The sequence below is a fragment of the Acyrthosiphon pisum genome, chromosome X (genome assembly GCF_005508785.2).
Source record: "Acyrthosiphon pisum isolate AL4f chromosome X, pea_aphid_22Mar2018_4r6ur, whole genome shotgun sequence".
Classification (NCBI taxonomy): Eukaryota; Metazoa; Arthropoda; class Insecta; order Hemiptera; family Aphididae; genus Acyrthosiphon; species Acyrthosiphon pisum.
The window spans coordinates 58,654,847-58,678,635 of NC_042493.1; the positions used below are offsets into that span (position 1 = coordinate 58,654,847).

The 23,789-nt window shown below is 27.6% G+C and overlaps 1 protein-coding gene across 1 annotated transcript in view; it reads left to right on the forward strand.

Moving 5' to 3' along the window:
* The window catches only part of LOC100169080, a 37,413-nt gene that overhangs the window by 10,235 nt on the left and 3,389 nt on the right, over window positions 1-23,789 (forward strand). Inside the window, exons 3-4 of the mRNA XM_008189058.3 lie at window positions 21,042-21,186; window positions 21,388-21,485. The gene's annotated coding sequence lies outside the window, so the exon portion shown is untranslated. The remainder of the gene's footprint in view (window positions 1-21,041; window positions 21,187-21,387; window positions 21,486-23,789) is intronic.

Genomic DNA, 23,789 nt, shown 5'->3' on the forward strand with positions numbered 1-23,789 from the left:
ACCCAAATGGTAATGATGAATAAAGGTGATATCTACTATCTATGTTAGTGCTTCACACTAAATATTAAATAATAATATATTAGGCAACCAATAATATAACAAGTCTAGACTTGTTGTTTTTGTCTAAAGCAATTCAATCAATTATTAAATTTTTTTTTTATCATATTAACGATTGTTGACAATATGTGTATAAAAACCTTGTATGTCCGCGGTAAAAATATTTTATAATTATATTACCATTTATTACAAGTCCCGTTTAAATTTAAAAGAGTCATTAAAATTATTATGTTGAAAACATTTTTAAGATTAAAAGTAGATTAAAGGTATTATATAATAATATGATAATATGATTTATTATACAAATAAATTAGTTGTCACTTGTAACAATAAAAAAAACAAAAAAAACTACAACACAAATTATTAGGTTTAAACAATTGAAAATCTTAAAACTACCAACTCTTCTATAAAATGCAATGTTTGTGAGTTGTGACATACAAATGTTCGTCTCTTAGCCAGTTATTAGCCATCGATACACAAATCTGTAAATGCATTTTTTGTGTGGAGTAATCTCAGAAACTTTTGGACTTATAGGTTTTCAATAAAAGTAATATCAATATAGATTTTTTGAGACTTAGAGGAAGCTTTTAGCTTATTTTTTCAACACCAATAAGTTGCTATAGAGTGGCTCATACATTAATTTCGTTTTAGCGTATCAAAATTGAATATTTTTTGTTTATATAAACGGTTGCCTTTTTAGGTTACAGATCATTATATTACAATTATAATTAGATATATAGCATACTATGTAGTATGTACCTACGTCCTACCTATATATATTATTATTATTATTATATTATTATTATGTTATCCCTGAACCGAACTTTGCACACATGTTCTTTGGACCCCTTGATGGGTCGTATGCTACTTTTAATCCCAGAATTAAACTCTAAGTGTTGGCTCACCAAAATTGAATATTTTTTTGTTTAAATAATATATTATATAGAGAGAGTTTCCATTGAGTACAGAAAATAAAATAGTTATTATGATTGGATATTATTTTCAGTGTTGTATTAAATTATTTGGTGGGTATCATAGAAATTTGATATAAATATCAAAAGACATAATACCTATGGCAGGTATTTATGTGAAAAAATGCGTAATTTATTATATCAGCTCTTAATTCTCTTAACATCTTCAATTTTCATATTCTTTTTTTATTATGTTAATTATTGCGAAACAATCATATTTTTACGAATGATAAGTCCACGTTTATGAAATGTTTATCACTACCTATATATTGATTTTTTAATAATATTTTATACTGTTAAGTACTTATTAGCTTTGAGATTTATAATATCTGAATTTGTATTGGGCGCATCCAGTTTCATGATAATAAATAATAATATGCCATTCATTCTAGGTATTCTAGATTAGGGACGATAAACAATAGTACGTACATTATACTTACGATATGACATAAAACATCGTTTACCACTCAGCTTTGGAAAATCGATTCTTTTATAATAAAAAAAAAAAAAACGATATTTTTTTTATTTATTTATCAAGTTTGTCTGTTTATCAAAAATGAAAAGTATTCAAATCTCATATACGCTGTGGCTTTTAAACGTACATGATTAAAATATAATATTACATAACATGAAACACGCACAGATACATTTGACTGACAGTTTAGTCAGAAAAGTTTCGTAAAGGATGTACCGATTTTGACAGGTATTGTATTGTTTAATGGAAAATCGGAAAACGATGGATGGATAAATAAATAATTTTAATTTTGACAGAGTCGGGTAGTGCAGCTAGTTATAATATACTTATAATACTAACTGATCCTGCACGGCGTGGCTCGTGGTATAACATATTAAATTCCTGGATTTACCACTTCTTAAACATAAAGAATTTTAACAGGTCAGTTATTTTTGATTTTTTGATTAAATATTAATCACAGGTCTAAAATTATATACAATCATGATAATAACTATTTTCTTGCTGAATCTCTGTTGACGAACATTCTATGAAAATCGGTCGTAATTACATAAGGGACGTCCATTTATGCCTTTGATTTAATGTAGTAGATGTATTTATTAATATTATTGAGGTTCCTGTATCGCAAGTTGCTGCCTGTGACAAATTAATATAACACATCGATTTGAGTAGTTTTAAACAAATACTAGTCTAAAACTACATCCAATCATAATGATGACTATTTTATTTTATGAATAACCATGCAATGGCAACCCTATATATACAAACAAAAACTTATTCGTTTTTCGTGAGCGAACAAATCTCCGTGTGAGCCTATGTTTAAAATCAAAACGATTGGCGTCAAGGTGCACATCCTGCTTGGCTATACCAATATTAGATTACCTATATGTACCAAACTTCAGAACCACGAGCACGATGTTTTTAAGCTGGATATTTTCTAACCAATTTTGTTTATAGAAATACAAATCAACAATTAATATTTCAAAAATTAGTATGGTACCTATAATCAATCTGTGATTCCTCAATTTTCCTTGTAGAGGAAAAATATCTAGTAGGTAGTATGCTACTTTTTAAAGCAAAAAATATAAAATAAATAATAATAATAAACATCATAATATTATATCTCTTTTTTTTTATTAGACATAATATTCCAATGGACATTTTACAGTTTAATATAAACTATAGGTTGCATGACCAATAATTCTAGAGCATACTGATCTAATTAAATAACTAATATATTACTATAACTGGTATATAGTTAAGTTTATAGTTTTATACTGCCCATCAAAGTATACCCCAATGTGTAATCTTTTTAATAGCCAATAAAAAACTTAGGAAAACAAGTCCAAAATAATTGTCCAATTTAGGTATAATAAGATATAGGTAATTTATTCTGACTATTCTAATTTTTACATTTAGTGGGCCTAACGAAGATAATAATTTGTGGCCCGCTGAATAAAAAAAAAGGTTGGACAACACTGATATAGAGAGATATTGAACATTCTCGCACTTAAAATAATATATCTACCTAATATAAAATGAATATAATTAAAACGCAGATCGCATATTATAATATTATTATTATTATTATTCCGAGCAAACCATCCGTTTGTGTTTGTCTCGACCCCGCCGCAATAAAATATATTATTATATTTTCTTTTTCCTATCACATGTCATCTAGGTTTATTTGAATTGCTGTAGAAGTATAGTAATATTATTATTAAACCAGCTGACCACCTCATACCACATACCAAATATATTATAATACACGCATAATGGATATTATATTTATATACCTACGTAGCATAGGTACCTATATACTACGAGCCGCTGCAGTCAGCTAGTCAATTATTATGATAATAATATTCTCGTAAGTCGTAGCAGGTAGGTACCACCGAATGCACCGGGAAGAGGGCTACACAATAATAATATATTATCGTAATAAAAAAAAAAAAAAAAAAAAAAAACACTACATAGTTATCTCTAGCTCCCATGTACGAGAGAATCCGACCGTCACCGCCGCCGCTGTATACTTAGGTATATATAAAATATATATAATACTAGGTATATAATATATACCGCTGAGGCGGCGAGGGACGACGAATATAAATTATAAACACGTCCGACACGGAGAATGTCTTTTTTTCCCGATGTTTTATCGGCCTACAATAATATTATAATAATGTGCGTCGCCGCCGCGTGCACGTTTGGGGGGGGGGGTATAAGCGCTTATAGTAATAATAATAACAGAGACACACGCGCAGCACCGGCCAACGAAAAACATCACACATGAACACGACCCGGGTCGTTGTATATAGACGCTCGAATATGTTGGTACCTAACCTATCTGGTATATGGTATACAGGACGATTCACCGAACACGTTATGCCCTCCACCCCATTTGTTGTCTGCAATATAATGCTGCAATCGAGTAAAAATTTGATTTTTGGAATTTTTAAATATTCGGTTAGGGCGGATTTCCCTGCAATTTGCATAGTATAGCGTACTGCCCGGAGAGGGGAATCTACTGTATTACTTTATTGAAAATATTTCATTTGTATAAAAATAACAAAATTAGAAAAAACTTTTGCAATAATAGCATGCAAAATAGTGCGATTTGATGCAAATTTGAAATAGTTCTTTTTGACATGATTTTTCCGATGGACTGCATTTTAAAGAAATTACGAATGTTTAAGATCGATTTACGATGGGAAATAGTATACGTATTTTTAAAATCTCACCTCGCCATTCGATTTCCCGCTGTTTTTATTATCAGAATATTGATGTATAAGTGTATAGCTCAATTTTTATAATTTTGGCAATGGCACGTTTTTTCATTGTCACACCTCAATTTATATTAATCTATCGATATTTCTTATTTATAGTTTGTAGTTCAAGTATATTATATTTAATACTTGATCCGATATTACTTACATCTATTTTTGTAAAACCATTTTTAAGGACTTTTTGCATAAATAATTTGGTAACCTGGAAACCATACTTGTTCAAACTTTGAACTAGATACGTGTATCAACATTTTCGAAAAAAATTCCTCAAAAATTTCACAAAAAAATCTCAAAAGTTCAAAAACACGGTCTTTGATTATATTTCAAAAGTCATAATTTGAATGAATTAGAAAAATTAAGTTGGTGAGGTGCCTTCGCTGGATGGTCCCTTAACCTCAAGCCAACAAGACTGTTTTTACTTTTTTCCCACGTTTCTGTTTAAACCTGACTATCTTATTGTACCAATATTGTTGTACAGATCGTTGAATTATTATTATTATTATTATTCTAATAAAAATGTAAAAAAAAAAATAGTATAATCAATAATTTAAATAAATGAATTATAAATAAATTATGAGAAATTTTTAATAATTTTTTCATAATTATAATTTTTAATAAACCTCTAAAAAAGCTCTAACTTTAAAATGTTCAATAATATATGAACAAAAATTAAAAAAAAAATAATTTAAAAAGATATTTTGACTAAAGATATTATTTTTGGGGTAAAATGCATTTTATAAGGGCATTACTTAAATTTTTCACATTTTAAAGAATTTTTTACTTAATTAATACAATTTTTTATGTCATTATCTAATGCATTTTTAGTTAAATTTTTAGGGCATTAAAAGGCCCTAGACTAATAACTAATGAGCTGATAAAATCAGTATAAAAGATATTTTATTCAAAGTTATTTTTATTTAAAGAATTTTGACTAAGATATATTGACCAAGATAGTTTGACCAATGATATTATTTCGAAGATATTTTGACCGGTCACCAAGAACTCAAAAGCATGGTCTTTAAAGTTTAAACTAAGCGGTAAATTCAAAAAATTATGATTTGAACGAATTAGAAGAGTAAACGAGGATAATCATGCTCGGAGAATCACCCTGTATAGCATATATTATCGGTGGGATTCAAATTCAAGTTTTTGATTTGTGACGAAATTGCCGGTATAGAGCGCTTATATATAATATAAAATATCGTGTAGCGTGCATCGTTTTGGGATATATACATTAACATATTATACCTACCAATCTATATAGGTACCTGCCGAGGACCAAGTGAATTCGTATATATATATATATTTTTAATATCCTTCTTTCGAAAGCGTTTTAATATACAAGACAAACGCATTAAGTTGTACGCATATAATATATAGGTATGATAGGCCTATACATATTATACACATAAGTTATAGGATTCCCGCGGACTGCGTGGTGGCAGTACTACCTGGTATCCATCTATAATATGTATATTATATTACATATATATATATGAAGCTATGCGTTCGTATAGGTCTTGTTTCAACCCAAAGTCGGACGATATACTCTTATATATATATATATAATATACCTCATACGAGTTTTATCTTGATTTTAGCTATAAGGCGCATAATAGGCCGACCACTTTGTCCTGTTCGGATAATATAAAACATTAACTCGATGCGATTCGTTACGCCGCCGCCGCCTCGCCCCGGACGGGTGTTATACCTATATAGTATATATACATGACACCTATGCCTATACCTATATAATATAGTACCCATTATACTCTACGTGGAGATATTAAATGGATAATAAGAAAAAATAACGAATTACAATATTATAATTGGCGCCGCAGTGTTTTGTAAGACTTACCTCCGAAATGCGGGAGTTTATCCGAAAATAAAAAAATAATAGGAACGTAGTTTTTAGAACGACCGATAATACGAGGGTACTTACTATAACGTTGTATATATTATTATCGAATCAGTGGTGTGTAGAACATTTAATAGAAAATTGTTTACTCATGGTAAACTTTACGCGTTGGTGCTTCTAAAATATTAGTTTTTCTAACAGTTTAATGATTTTAGCACCTGAAGGAAAGTCATAAATAGGGCCCGGATTTATATGCAATAAAAATCTATAAAATATGCAGATTTATATCATAAATATGCAAAAAAATATGCAAAATGATTTTTTTTACAAATTAACAATATATTATGTATAAAAATTGTTTATTAATAAAAAAATGCAAAATAACATTTTTAATGACATTGTGTAAGTATAAAAGTGTTATAAATTAATTAAAGTATTACTATTTATATTAAATTATTATTATTGGATGAGTACCAGCATGAAGTAATAAATATGGATTTCAAGTTTTCGAATTGAAAACTCCTACGATTATCTCGAAGCAAACTTTTGTACTTGGAAAAACTTCTTTCCACGTCACAAGATACAATTGGTGCATATTTAAAACTCGATAAATCTTCAACTGACAGTTCCTCGTCTTCATCACATTCAGTTACCTCGCCGTTGATTATACCATCGATTTTTTTGATTGTTTGACGTGTTTGGGTAATAATAAATTTACCACCAGAAAATCCAATATTTGTCGTCATTCGTCGGCCGTCGATAACGATGATGTCGATTGACGATTACTTATCGATGTATAATGTGTTATTTACAATCGACAGTAGGTATCTTTACAGACGTAAATTCTATGAATGGTAGAATATGCAACATTAATGCAACTATCAATAAATATGCATTTTCATTCAAATATGCAAAAATATGCAAAAAAAAAATTGAACCATAGAATCTACACATTACGAAACGTCGACATTTATAATCAAAATTATTCTAGGTGAATTGTAGAAGAACATGCATTTGCATATAAATCCGGGCCCTAGTCATAAAATATTGCTTATAGATAAGTCCATAGTACAAACATATAGTACATTAATTATCATCAAAACGTGTGATATACATCTTGTAATGTATTAAAAATAAATTAAATATCAAAGTTCAACTTTCATTTTTTTTTAAATTGTAGACCATTATTTACACAGAGTATTCAAAAACGAATTGAATACAATTTCAGTCATTTCAGTTTTTGAGAGGAGAGCATATCTTATTTTTGCTCGTTTGCTATAATATTTTTATATTTATCAGTACATGTGTAAATATTTTTAAATATTGTAATTATTGGAACTACAAACCATAATATTGTCCCCCATTACTGTAAATCCAATGTATCATCCCTATAAACATACATAAAACATTGTAATGACTGCAACTAATGGCCTTAGATGCCGGGTTACTTCAATAATAAAAAAAAAAAATTCAAAAAATAGAAATATAATATGTATAATATATAAAATATTATATACTACAATATTATATTATCCTCATTTAGAGCCGAAATCTCTTTTCGACTTCTGAATGCAAGACGGACGGTCGAAGACAAAAAGTGGTGTAATTTTTCTGCAGTACCTACCTATTTCTATAATAAATTTAACTTTGATTGTAATAACGATAGGTTTTTATAGTTTTTACAACTCAAGCTATAATTATTTTTAGTTAATAGAAATATATTGTGTGAATATTATTGATTTAATGATGGCACAATTTCATAATATTATGTTAATTTTATATTTTTAATCAGCATTTCACAACACACAGCTGAGGTAACTATTAAAATGTGGTATAAACAGGTGGTGACATGCATTATATTATATTCTATTGTATTCTGCTACCAAATAAAAAAAAAAAAACATACAAACGTAAAACAAACATTAAAGCCATGACTTAATCCTGAACCTAATATTATGTTCGATTTTGATAAAAGTGAAATGAATTATGAGAAAATCTGTTTATTATATAATAAAGCGACGAATCGCGCTAGTTTTGTATATGCGCGATAATTTTGAACTTGCGATATTTTTGACGTGGATCCCAATTTTCATATCATTGAAGTTCTCATATCTCGAAACGCCCTGCTTTAAGCCCATTAGCATGGGTTATGGACTATAATTATCATTAGTATCACAAACGGAAATTGAGGGGTGGGGGCTGAGTTATAGTCCCCACAAGAAAGATATGTAACATATGTGACACCGTTACATTTTGTTAACTATAATATTGCCTATTAATATACACATATACTAGGTATGCACTGTTAACAAAGACATACACAATGATATTTAATTGTTTTTATTGTCAAGGTTTATATTAATCTATTTCATCACGGAAATAACAGTCTAATTATGGGCCATATTCAGTCAAAGTTAAAAGTATAATATGTACTTGTATAACTTTTTAAAAATTATCATTCACAAAATTTTAAAACTTTTATTATTTTGTTTTTTTTTTTATATAATGAATAATAGTCAATGAATAGAATGATAACTAAAGGGGGTAAAGCTGAATCGGATTAATTTTTAAGAAAATGTACGTAAGGGCCTTCCCCCCCCCCCCAAAAAAAAAAAAATAAAATAAAATAAAAATTGTTGGGCTAGTTGCGCCATTCATTACTAATGTAGGGACTTACAATACATCTAATGTTTAATAACTAGGAAACGGTGTTTTTGTCTTCTGCGGTCTACCAATCGTTTCTATACATCATGTGGTCTTCCACAGGTTTTTATATTTGATTAAAATATCAATAAATACATAAATGTAGAAATTATAATATATTATGATTAAAAAAATCATTCAATAATACACAAAATGTATACGTATTGTACGCTGTTATATATTATTATTATCTAGTTAAAATATAATGATTAATTTTAATTATGTTTTTTTAATTACAAGTATAGCGTTATATTATATTTTACATTATATACGTTATTTATATATATAAAAATATTCATTAAATAATATTTATTATGTCTTACAATAGAATATGATTTCCCGTATCTTAGAAAACATTTAAAAAGGTCATCTTTATCTTTTTTCAGACGCCATCACCGCATGTTTTCTGCTAAATATGACGGCAGCAAATATGATGACGTATTCCATGCATTTTTTTTTAAACTATATAAAGTTGTAAAGATCCTCGTAAACTGTCAACTACATTTATTTTTGATAGTCAATTTTCCTTTAAAAAAAATAAATTACTATTTTCTTCTGACTGAATAATTTAATCGAAATTTCGGCAAACAATTGATATACCTAATTAACAACCTTGATAAGGATAAAGTTGAACCGTGTCCGCCGTTGACTCAATGACAATAATGCAGCGTAGATGAGTGGTAGACGACAAGTTGACATGTGCGGTAGACCATAATATTATTATACGACAAGAAGAATCGCTGTAAAAAGTCCATAAAAAAAAAAAAAAAACTCTCGCTAATAAAGTCCGGCAAATAAAATATTAATATTACATATAGTTAATATATAATATAATATTTAAAATTATTTATATAGAACAATTCCAATAATCCCCTGCAGGTCATATGTTACATAAAACAAATCAAAATAATTGTTTATACAAAAGTAATAAATATAATATATAATACATTTATAATAATAATTTCTATCGAAGTCCAAAGTATGATATCCCCGATTTGGTACCTACCAGACTTTTTATTAATTTTTTCAAGTAAATCATTTAATTAAAATGTATATTAATACTAATTAGAACATTATTTGTGCATCACATTTTATTTTTTTCCATTTATCTAATTACCTATAGGTAAGTATAGGTACTTACTGGACTTTTTTTATATCGGACTCTTTTTGGTAGTCTACCATCAACCGACATGAATACCCTCGGAAACTACTCGTTTAAATTTAAATTAAGATATACACACATTTCCGAAAATTCATCTGCTAGATAATTTTGAGTAAAAAAGATGATCCTCATTTTAAAAACAAAGGTTTGTACCGCCACAGGTACCTACTCCTCAATTAGTATTAATATAGTCTAAGCACCTAATTGAAAATATTTTAGTATTTTAGTTTACCTCCTTAAAAATTACAAAAATCACCATTTTAATAAATGAATTATTAAAATAAAAAAATGGGTCGTGACTCACTCTGTATATTATGTTTCAATGCAATAAATCCTATAAAATATGTATAATATTATAATATAATAATATAGTGACATCTAGAAGTCTCGTTTTCATGCGGTGCACGCGTTGTAGCATTATTATTTATTAAATACTATATGCAGGTGTACTGTTAACATAAATCTAGTGACCTTGTAGACGACTGCAGTTGAAGAGAGCTACTCAATAATAATCTTCGTAATAATAGTGTTTATAGGAATGTTAAAATGTAGTTTTTTTTCTTATAATACTGTATTATACCAATATTGCACCGATAGTATACGCCGTATAGAACCTTATATACCGTATAGTACCTAAAAATTATCGGTCAATAATTATACAACTATTGTATATTATGACCAATTTTAAAATGGCTTAATAATTTCAGAATTTTAAGTCATGCTACCAATCTTGATACTATATTATACCTAGTGACTATAGAAATAATTTAAATTTAAAATAATGAAGTTACAATTCATAGTAAATTATATTATTAAATATAAAATTAATTTTATTTATATAATAATTGTATAACAAGCGTCTATAATACCTACCTTTCGGTATAATAATGCAATACATTTTATACCACTTTATAATACAGGCTCACATCCCTATACAGTATTAACGTTTAAGTGCACTGTACAGACATTGATTGAAAATCAGAATATTATTTTTATCAAGGCTGCAGGTTCGTTAATAATTTCAAGATATATTATAATACAATTTGTTTAACGTTTTTAACTAAAACAATAGTAGTAATGATTCATTCGTTTATCAGTTTAATATTATAATACATAATATACGATATACCTTATATCGTATTTTACATACCTACATTCTAGGGTTTATCGTGGTCAAACGGTAAAAATGCAAAGTAAAGGAATTATATTGTCCAAAAACTGCTATTTATATAAAAAAAAAAATATTATTTAGACACAACCATCGTAACTATAAGGGGGCTAGAAGGCTTCCCCCTACAGAAATTTTTGGCTCCATATTAGCTTTTAATTTTTAATCCATCTTGGTTAATTCTAAATCCTTGTTTAAAAACAAACTATCATGGGTTCTATGTGTAAAATAATTTAATAGTTATACATGAACATACACATTATATTAACATTGTGGGTGTATCATGTACGAGTCTATAGATATGTCTACATATATGTACGTCGAAATTAATCAAAACTAATTAAAATTAATCGGGAAAAGTATCCAACTGGCCACTATACCAGGCCAGTTGTTGGTCACTTAGCTTAAAACGAGGTCATTAAAAAAACGTTAGCCTAGCCACCTAAGATTAGATAATCTACACCGCTGAGCATAATATTTGAATAAACATCGTTTGAAAACATAAAAGATTTTGATCAAACCACGATGGTTCGAATAGTTATAATCTTAATAATTACTTGTCTATAATCAGTATACTTACATACATTTTCTAAAAGCAATGAGGCAAACTGCAAACAACAGAAATAATAATATTAGAACGTGATTACAATAGTAATATTATGTAACTAGCCAAAAATAATGTGACTGTAAAATTACAGAGTTTTTAAATTTTTTAGCGATGCTTATGCGAAAATTGGAAAAGGCGGGGGGACAAACTTCACACACAACAATCATTATATCATAAGTTTGCAACAATACCCGCGAGGCGCGACTACCACGTGATTTCAATTTTCGACGCAACACACCGATGAAAACTCAATTAGGATCTCCACTGGCCGCTTTGTCCTATTATCTCCCTATTAATCTTCAAAATTCTGATGAAGTAAACGACAGTCGTCTGATATTAAATGCATCGAAAAGCGATTTACTATCGACACTTCGCGTGGTGTAAATATACAACTATAATACTATAATACTGCTGGAGTATAGCGATATTTCCGAAAATATTATCTCGCGAACGATATTCAAAAGCCAATTTATAATTAAATGTGTTCTCTTTAAACGAATAACGTTAATATAGATGTAGATTGTGTTTGAGTAATGGAAACACTATAACAGTTTTTGTATAAAATAAAAAAATCAATAACTATTATTCCAAAAGTAAAAAGTGAATTACGCTCTTTATATGAAAAAAGTTTGAAATTTGACAAGTAAATTGAATTGAATTATTGTTAAAACGTAATAAGTTCGAAATATCCAGGTGAGGATCCGGGGTGGGGTGGCTTTTGTCCCCTACCTCAATTGAAAATGTTATGTATTATGTATTTATTTCTATAATAAAACATTTTAATAATTCATGCGTATCGTATAGAATCTATATTTTAAAATATATATAAAATTGTCAATATTGTAATCAAATCGTATATATAATTTTATTATTTAATTTATTAACTAATTTAAACGGGCTAAAGCCAAATAACAGTTTTAAATACGCATAAAAATAAGGTGCGCTTAAATAGAAAGAGAATATTACAGATAAAGAAATTTAACATTTTTATCAATTAATGAGTATAGGACAACAATAAAACATATTCAAATATAAAATCTAAAAATATAATGATAAAACATAATTTATTCACAAATGACATCCAATAATATAATTATAAAAAGAAACAATAGAGTTAAGGTTAAATAAATCGATTTGGGTATCATTAGCTAACCTCATGATTCTATTTACAGGAGTATTTATTAAATAATTATTTTTCTGTAATTGTATATAAAAAGTATTGGTACACCTAATAGTTTGACATCGAGTGACTTACAAATTTCAATAATTTAGTAATTCAGAACTGACTATGTAGTATATTAATACGTACCCTTTGATCAATTTATATAGAAATTTTAATTCACTTATATTTCTCCTGACTATAAGACTGTTCATATATTGTGTTTCTAACAATGGCTTACATTGTGAATGAGGTTAATATTGTATCTATAATTTATATTATATTATGTTTTAAAACTATAATTATATTTTCCTAAAAATTTAACACCTCTCCCTACAATTTTAGATATTTAGACCCGCGACTGGAAATAGCCATAATATTATTATATTCACAGACGCCGCAAATACTGTGGTCAGTGGTCGTGCTATAATAGCGTATTATCAACAGACTGAAATTAAACCGATTTAATATTGTCATCAGCCTCCACATTCTGAAAATGTACCTACGTAATGTATAATATATATTCGTGTGTAACTTCTAGAATCAGATATTCTGTTTCACCCCCATTAAAATATATATTCTGTTCATCAATATAACAAATTATGTGTGTGTGTGTGTGTGTGTGTGTGTGTATGCTGAAACTAAATAAAAACGTGGGAACTTTCTCAACCAGTGGTGGATTCACGAGTGGGGTCCTGTGACCCCCGCCCCTCAATGCAGATATAATATATTATATTTTAAAAAGTCAATAAGTTAATAAAAATATACATATTATATTTTAGGACCCCCACCATAAAAAAATGTTGAAATCTGCCACTGTTCTCCATTATAAATACAGAGTTCACATCAAACATGCTTATCCCCCCTACCCTTAGACCCGTAATGAAGTTATTCAAAAATTTCCTCCGTATTTAAATACTACAAATTAATTTTTCTATATTTTAAATGATTTTTAGTTAAATTCAACATTAATTCTTGAAGGATACTTAAAATGTATTATCGTGCATATTTTGTTATCTTGACTTTTTTAGCTCCTATATACCTAACTTACAATCCCCAGTTATAATAATATTGTTTGTAATGGAAAAAATGTTCAAGTGACTAAAAGAACCAATGAATAATATTTTATGAACTGCAGCAAAATTACTAAAACCTTTTTTTTATCTGTTTGAATATCAAATTTCAAACGCTTAAAAAAAATTGAAGTTTCCACGGTTATTTGATTTCAAATTACAACAATCGATTATCTCGCAAATCATTGTAGTGTACATAATTAATTTTTCAAATTATTTTAAAAACCAGGTAATTATTTACTGAGAAATTGTTTTGATCACCAAAAGTACTAACTAGATCAAACTGTCCACATAATCAACATGTTTCATGTAAGTCCAAAGTCATTTTTGTATAAGTAAACATAAGTACACGTTTATTCATGCCTGTAGAACATTCTCTTATTTAATAACTTCTTATTAGGTGAAAAATTCAAATATCTACAGTTATTACAATAAATTTGAATAATAACAATAAAACAAAAAATACTTCAGTTTTTCCGTTGTTTATTTTTTAGTCTGTTATTATCGATTATTCAGAAAAGTTCTGGGAATTTTATAATTTTTATAGCCCACTTCAACCAAATCTAATTTGCTGCCAAAAACCAAGTTAAAGACTGAAACATTTTTATTAATCAAAAATTGTGATGAGAGACTAAAATAACAAACAAATATAATTTTATTATAAATCCTATTATACCTAGCTCCATTAAGAATCTAAAACAAAATATCAATATATTTTATATAAATGTAGAAGTATTTTAACATTAAACACTCATTATTATTTATTTTGAAAATTATAAACATTTTCGAAATATTATAATAGATTTTAACATAGACATTGTATTAGTTTTTATGTAAGTACTTATTGTCCTTTTCTTTTCTTATTTTATTATGAAGACCAACACGGAGTATCAACATAATGAACGGATATTTAAACAGCAATATTTACCTCCTATATATTTTAATTTTTATAATCTAAAGCTAAAATTTTATTTTTTTTACCACTGATTTTCCGTAGGTATTTAAATTAGGACCAAAATTATCACATCTATGTCATCATTGAATTTTTAATATCAAATAATAAAGCAATATATTTTTTAAAACTAACTAAAATTCAGATCAACCCTTAAAGTTACGTAAGTAGTAAGACATACTTTACTGTATACAGATTTTAGTCAGAAATTCAAATGTGTAGTACGAATTTAATTTGTGCTTCCTGCTATGATTAATTTTTTCAAATTTTCAAAATGGTGTTTATGATTTTGCCCTCCCACTACAATCTACATAAAATCTATGTAGTACAATAATATTCAAAAAAAGTGGCTAGTCTTATGAGCAAAGTATTTATGGTAATTGGTTGACAAATCATAAATATAATTAAGAGAGAAATTCTCTTACTTCTATTATATAAAATTGGGATTTAAAGTTTTAAAAAAATACTAAAAATACTTCAATACTATAAGTAGGTATTCGTTTTTTATACAAAATAGAATCGATGATAATAGCATTCAGTTTTAGATTATAGAATCAAAAATTGAAAACTTAATCCTTTATACTTAATCCTTTGACGTTAAAAACCTGAATGTTAATAATGCACATTTCACCAATAAATGCGTAAAATGTGTTTAAAATATAACAATATATAAATGTAGTGCCTATCCCGTCCGTCCAACGTATTTTCATCGCCAAACACAATAATAATTTTGTTATTACTTATTTATTAATATTATAATTAAGAATACTGAATAAAAGTCTTTATAATAATTTTTTCAAAAAAGGTCAAATAATATACAGAAAAAATGTGTACCTAGATACTAGTACTTACTTATAATATAGAGACTAGTTTGATGATGATCTATGATCTATGAATATCGAGTAGTACTTATTATTAAATCCTCTTAGGTACTTCTGTGATCTAAAATTAAAACTAAAAGTTTTAAAATATATGTATATTATATATATATATTGATTTAATGCTATAACTATTCGTTCGTTTTTTCAATATAGAAACGCTGATGGTAGCATTCAATTTTGGATTATGGAATCCAAAATTAAAAACATAATCCTTTATATGTTGTCGTTAAAAATCCGAAAGTCAATAGAACACGTTTCACCAAAAAACGATATTGGTAAGGCAAAAATAATAATAGCAATATGGAATGCTAAAGTACCTATAGGTATACATAGCGGGAATCTGAAAATTGAAGACTGTTACAGAAAATGACGTTTCATGCATGATATAGATTGTACCTATCTCAGTAACAATAGATTAGTGCCTATGCAATATTACAAGTATAAATATATAATATGATATCATTAGGTAGGCACCTAAATGTGTTATAATCGTGTGGTCGAACTTGTGTATATAATATCATGTAAGTAAGCTCATCAGGAAATGTCGCAAGCCGTCAATGACATTTACTACGGTAATAATTTGAGGTGTATGGAATTTTTATTATTTAAAAGGTTAATATGCAACTATTGTTTTTAGATTTATTTAAGATATAACATATAAGTGCCCAACCCGTCCATCACTGAACGCATTAATAATTTAGTGATAGTTATTTTTCAAAAATAGGCTGACTAACGTACAGAACTCCTAGTGGCTACTGGATATAGTACAATTGCATAAAAAATATAGACTGGTTTGATGAGCAGAGTATCTGTGGTGATAAATCATCAATATCGGGAAGTAGGTTAGGTAAAGTATGATATAATATATTATAATTATATTATATTATTATTAATTGCCTTTGACAATACTCTTCCTTCTCTTATCTAAAATTAAAATTAATTGCTTAAATAATAAGTATTACTTCAACACCACAACTATCGATTATTTATAAACAATATAGAAACGATAATAATAGCATTCAGGTTCAATCATCTTAAATTATGGAATCGAAATTGTAAAACCTTTTAGATAGTCGTTAAAACTTAAAACCCCAAAAGTTGATAGTGCACGTTTTACTAACAAGTAATGCCAATAATGCTATTGGTAGGGTGAAAAAAATAGAAGTAATATGAAATATTAAACTGTTGCGGGCACGATCTGTAATGCCAATAAATAGACAATATAGTGTTATTTTTAAAATTAATTCTTAACAAATAGTGAAAAATATTTTTATAGTAAAAAAAAAACTCTTCTCTAAGTACCTATTAATCATTTCGAGATAAAAACTTTACATTATCAGTTATCACTAGTCCGGCAGACCCAATTAGGTCTACACGAAGTAGTTTTTAACCACTTTTAAATATTTTATGTAGTTAAAATGTCATTAAGATTACTCTACAGACGGAATTTAATCTGTATGTTAAAGAATACCTACACGAAATCAATTAAAATATTTACGTTTTAATGGAGGATATAGGTGCCTAAGTAGCCACATGTCACTATGTAAGTCTCGACTCTCGATACCTTGAAAACGAATGCTTTCTTAAGCCACATATAAGGTAATTGTATTACGTTTTCAACAACAAGCGATCACTTTAATAATTTGCTTTTGTTGTCATCAATAATTCTTTATAACAAAGAACCATAAAACTATAGTAATATAATATATGAAACAACTATTTACGGGTAGTACAGGACCACAGCTTTTGATGGTTGTCTAAAAAAATTTAGGTATATTGTTTTTAAAAAGGGTCAATACTGCATTATTAACAATCTACTCATATAAGACCTATAGATGCAAATATTGTTTGAGATTTAGCTGAAGCCCGACTATAATAACTTAAACAAATTTAGTTCATGTTTGTAAGGGACTATTGACATTTTTTTTGGGGGGGGGGGGGGAGGGAGTGGCTTAGACTCTATAAAGCCCCCTCGCATATGATCTTCCTACGTTGATCGTTGGTGTGAAAGGGGATGGGTAAAATGTCTTCTAATTTTTATGGATTCTGAGTTCTGGGTGATATGATTAAAATGTGATATCAATTTATCACGAATCCAGTAAATTGCTTGCAATCAAAATATTACTTATTATATTATATAATGTAGTAAAACTTGAAAGTTTAAACCAATTTATGTTACTCGTAAATTCTTAGTAAATAAATGTACCTAATTTAAATAAAAGTACAGATCAAATGTCGAATATTTAAAACCAACGAGAACAGAACTGTTAGATTTTGAAAGTCATATTTAAAATAGGTAATTTATTGAATGTTTCAAACCTATTGTAGGTAGGTGTCTAACTTACTTGCAAAATCTATAAGATATAAGTAATCCCTTAAATTTGATAATCAGAGCATTTTTCGACTGTAAAAATGTGTCTGAGGCCACAAAAAAAACCACAATAGAAAACACACATAATTTTAAAACTATAGTATCTACATTCATCACTACGCTCAGAATCTAAAAACAAAACAAACACATTTTAAAATCGTATAAATTAAAAACGGTTTCGACCATAATAATAAGACGTTTCAAATGTATATGATTTTAAAATTTTCTATCACACACATAATATTACATTTTATACAACAGTTGTATACCTATACCTATACATTAAAAATACTTTAATATTATTATGTTTATTGGCCAAGAATAATTAGTTCATATAATATCGTCATCTGACATCTATTATATAGACTATCTAATAAAATATCTATGTTATATAATATTATTACTAGATTCATTTTCCTCACAGAAAAGATATTGTGAAGTTGAAAATCAAAGTATTTTATCTATTATAAATTGGGTAAATACACACACAAGAATAAACACAATATTATATTATAATCAATAGGTACATTCATCCGCTTCATTCAGCTCAGAATGTAAAATAGAGGAAAATGTCATGTAATTATCAGGGACTTTTATCAATGTTTTTGTTTTTGACAGGACGGCTGGTCGTGGTCAACCAACAATATTCAAAAGTTATAATTAACAGAGAATATAGGTACATAATATTATGTATTTTGTATAGTAATAACACTTTGACCTCAGTTATTTTACAATTTCATTCCATCCTGGATTACAGGTAAATGTTGTAAATAAATCAGCGTTGCCATAGTGACGTATAAGCTGTGAAAATTGAGTGTTGCCTAGTGCAGTTTGTTTGGAAGACAAAGACATTTTATATAAAGTGCATTCTACCTCTGCAGTCTCTCTTCAAAACTCTTATGGACAATTTCATTCATAACAGAGACGGATCTAACGCGTTGGATTATTCCATCACATTCTTATATAATATTAATAATATTATTATGTGATTTAGTCTACAAAATTTAAATTTGAATGTATTCAGAACAACTATCTGATTGTACGGATATGTTTTTATGTACAGTTGTTGTAGGTGTCAAGTGTACTTCGTCATTCAGTAGGAACTGTAATGATTGTGTTAACAAATGTTCGTATTTTTTTTTTAGTTTCTCCTGATTATTTTAAAAAGCACTTAGAACTTTCACTTTGACCTCTCAAAAGTACCAACTAGATACAATTTTTTGCCAGAAATCTCCCTCAAAGTTGATAATCAAATTATGTTTTCTTCTATAAAAAGTGTCTTTAGACACAAAAAGAAAACTTTCATCATTTAAAAATCAATAAGCCATATCATTCATTCCCCACGGAATCTTAAATATAAAAATAGTATTAATATTTGTGTTTCCTGTGTAATATACTAATCTAGTATACATAATAATATGTTTTATTAACGTTAACATTTTGTCCATCATAAAAAAATTAAAAATGGTGCCTACTCGGTAATCGGTATATTAATATAAGACGTTTAAAATTTCTAACATACACAATATATTTATACTAGATGTACTATAAAAGTACATTAAAAAAAGGTACTTTAATATCATGTTTATCGGCTGAGAATATTATGGTTAATATAGTATCGTCATTCTATATTATATAGATTATATCATATAATATTATATTATATTATATGTAATTTAGCTGATAAAAATAAAAATTGTAATTTATTCAGAAGAACTATCTGATTATACAGATATAACTCTTTTCTGCTGTACAGTAGGTGTCGAGTTTACCTTGTCATTAAGTATAGGCACTGTAATGGATGTGTTGACAAACGTTCGTATTTTCTTTGTTTATTTATATTATTTAAAAAAGTACTTAGAACTTTTAATTTTTACCTCTCAAAAGTACTAACTAGATGAAATTGTTTTCCAGAAGTTAAGTTTAAAGTCGATAACTAGAGCATTTTTTTCACTGTAAAAAGCGTCGGAAGACACAAAAAAAAATATTAATATTAATTGTATTTGCTATATAATATTTATATATATATACCTACATATAGGTACCTAACATATTATATTCTATGTGGGCAACATGAACGTTAAAATTATTTAATATTATGTTTATCGGCCGAAATATTAGTTTATGTTATAATATTAACGTCTCCTATTACATATGGATTATCTCATATAATTTAATATTTTATGTGATTTAGGCGATAAATATTTTAATTAATTCAGAAGAAGTATCTGATTATATACGGATAACTCTGTTCTGTTTTACAGTTGTAGATGTCCAGTGTACTTCGTCATTAAGTATACTTAATCCATAGTTTACTTGCATTAATTGGAATTAAATTGTGTAAATCTTTTTGCGTATACAAAGAAGAAAAACGATTTCGAGTGAAGGTGCTCTGCAAGATTATACTCAAATCAACTATTTTAATAATAATATACCTAAAAACCGTAGAAATAAAAATAAAAATATTATATTATGTTGATCGGTCAAGAATATTAGTTGAATATAATATAATATTATCGTCGTCCATTATATAGATTATCTTACATACCTAATATAATATATAATTTAATTGTTCATAATATTTCGTTGTTATTACATTGTCATGTCGTGATATTTAGTGGATAAAAACGAAAATAAAAATGTGTTCGGAAGGACCATCCGATTATTATCATACCATTATACGGATACGGCAATAATACACGATTGTGTAATATAATATTGTACGATTGTCTTGTTTAACCACCTCGCTCCCCTCCGCCGACGAACCACACACTATGTACGCACTATAACAACTCACTTGTATATATATATATATATATAGTAAAGTAATCCGCCGAGCCACCCAGCCGAACACATAGAATTGACCAAAAACTGAGCCCTGTCCGGCGATCGGCCGCGTACCACCGTCAGTTGTGTGACAACTGCCATTCAGCGCGTGTCAGCCGTCTTCCTGCTCCGGTGCAAAGGTAATGTCGCCTCAACAATCATAATAATAATATTATTATTGTAGTGATTAGTTTATGATATTATTATAATAGTCCGATTTAGATTTTAATTCGATTCGATTTGTTTGTTTTTAATATACGCGTTAATATCATACTTTCTATATTCCACACCCGTTATTAATTCAAATTTTTTTTTTCGTTTGTTTGTTTGTTTATTTCTAGCCCGTGACCACTTACCACCGCTTCATTTTTAGAAGATCTCCACGCTTCTTTACAGCAAAACAGTTCAATTTTCAACAGACCACAAACACTAACTAGATGTAAGTATATTACTTATTAAGCAATAATTATTATAATATTTAACTGATCAGTCGAGTATCAAAATATAAAATGTCTATTATAGCACTCTATAGTGATCATTGTTCAATAAATTCAGTACATATTTAAGATAATATAATATAATACCTATATTATAATTTATTATTATTTTTAAAAATATATAAATAAATGTTTTATTTCTCATTTTTTTTCTCAACTGCAACCATAATAGTATAGGTACCGCACGCTAACCACTCTTATAAAACCATGCAATTGAGCAGTGGTTTTTTTAATTACATTTTTTTCCTGGGATTTTAAAATCATGCCTTTTATTCTCGATTAATACATTTAAGAACATAATATTATATTAAATTAATACCACTCGGTTGGCAATTGCGTGATTAAATTTAAGTCGAACATAAATTATTTTTCTTTTCAAAGAAATTTGTTACATTTTAATTTTTCAAAATTGATCAAATGTTTATTTATTTAACATAATTTGCGGGTACCCTTTAACAGTTTTTAACATTCCATATTATGGTGGAGATATGAACTTGAGTTTACGGGCATTAATTGTTGTTTGTACCTATTTAAATATTTATCTTATGGGACCTGTGCTTTGAAACTATTTTTTTTATGTATAATATCGTTAAATTTATAAATAAATAATATAAAAAATAAAAAAACATAATTTAAGTGACAACAATTAATTAATATTATTCGAGTTTATACCTATATATTTTATTTTTTAAGTACCTATAGACCACAATGATATTGTTCGGAGTAAATAATCGTATCTGTATGCGGACATAGAAAAAACACTTTACCCATTTACACCAAAAGTGTGTACCTTTCATTTTCCACCAATACCTGTTCCTGCTAAATGAGATATTGACAGATTCCACGTTTCCACTAAATAAATGTCTATACTATAAAAATCGATAAGTTTATTTAAAATACTGAAAAACTGTACCTTTCTTAAACATTTATAATCAAATACAATATACATCATACCTACCCACAGGCTATATTGAATAAAATTAAAATTATTTTTATATTGCGAGAAAAATATTATTAAGCATTCGTCCGTATGAATTTGTTAAAAGTATATCTTAAAAAAATTACAAACAAATAAGAAAACTATAAATTAATTATGTACCTATACCTATCTATTATTTTTTATTTTTTTCTCAATTATTGTGTATAACAGCTTTTAAAGGTATCTACTTATTGAAATTATTCTGATAAACACGTGGAATTGGTAAACAATATTTGGTAAAAACAGCAAGGTGGAATCGGGTGTTGGTGGAAATAGCCAAAGGGAAAGTTACACTTTTGCGGAAACTCTGGAAACGTGTTACGTTAATATAGGTATTTACTGAAAATAATCGCATAATCATGGATTACGGAAACGTGCTATACGTGTTTGTCACATTAGAAACATTATGTATTTACACACACTTTATTTATGTGCCTATATTGTTGATTGATCGATAAATTACATAATTGTGAAAATCCAGTGGCGTTGTGATAATATTATATTATTACAACTAATTTTGTACGATAATTTATTAATAACTACGGTGCCGTATTAATATAATGGGTTGATTTCAATATAGATTACATACATATTTTTTTTGTCTATACGATTTAGCGCGGATTAGAACATTGGTGATTCATTCTCATAATAGCAATGACATTTTTTTTTTTTTTGAGATAAATTAAAGTTTTTTAAAGTACCTATTAACGTTAAAATATTTTTATGATTTTTTTTCAATAAATTTATTGTAACTTGTTTATTTATGATTTAATTATCTTTTAATTAACGTCTTTGTAAATGTTTAAAAATCAATATTATTTCATTTATATTAATTTCTCATTCCATTAAATATATAATTTTAATTTCCTCATTTGTTACTTGTACCTGCAGAACGCGTATAATATAATATTATAATGTATCAAAGGAATAGCAGGTTTTATTTTGAAAATTTAATTTTTAATTTATACTCGCCTCAACACCGGCAAGGCTTGAGTACATTTTCAACTCAGAAATGTTGATTCGTGCAGACATATACTCAAATTAAAATCACGATGGCTCGAAATCATTGTGCTGCTGCAGCTAGCGTTTTGAACTTAGTTTATAGGTCGGAATCGCTCATTAATAATAGGTATAATACCTAAATAAAAGTACCTATAAAATACAATACGCTGCGATTTTTTAAAGTATTTGTTTGTAGGTACAAATAGCCCATTTTTAGATTTATTTTAATTTTTTTTCTAATAATATAATATGACGTATGTTGTAT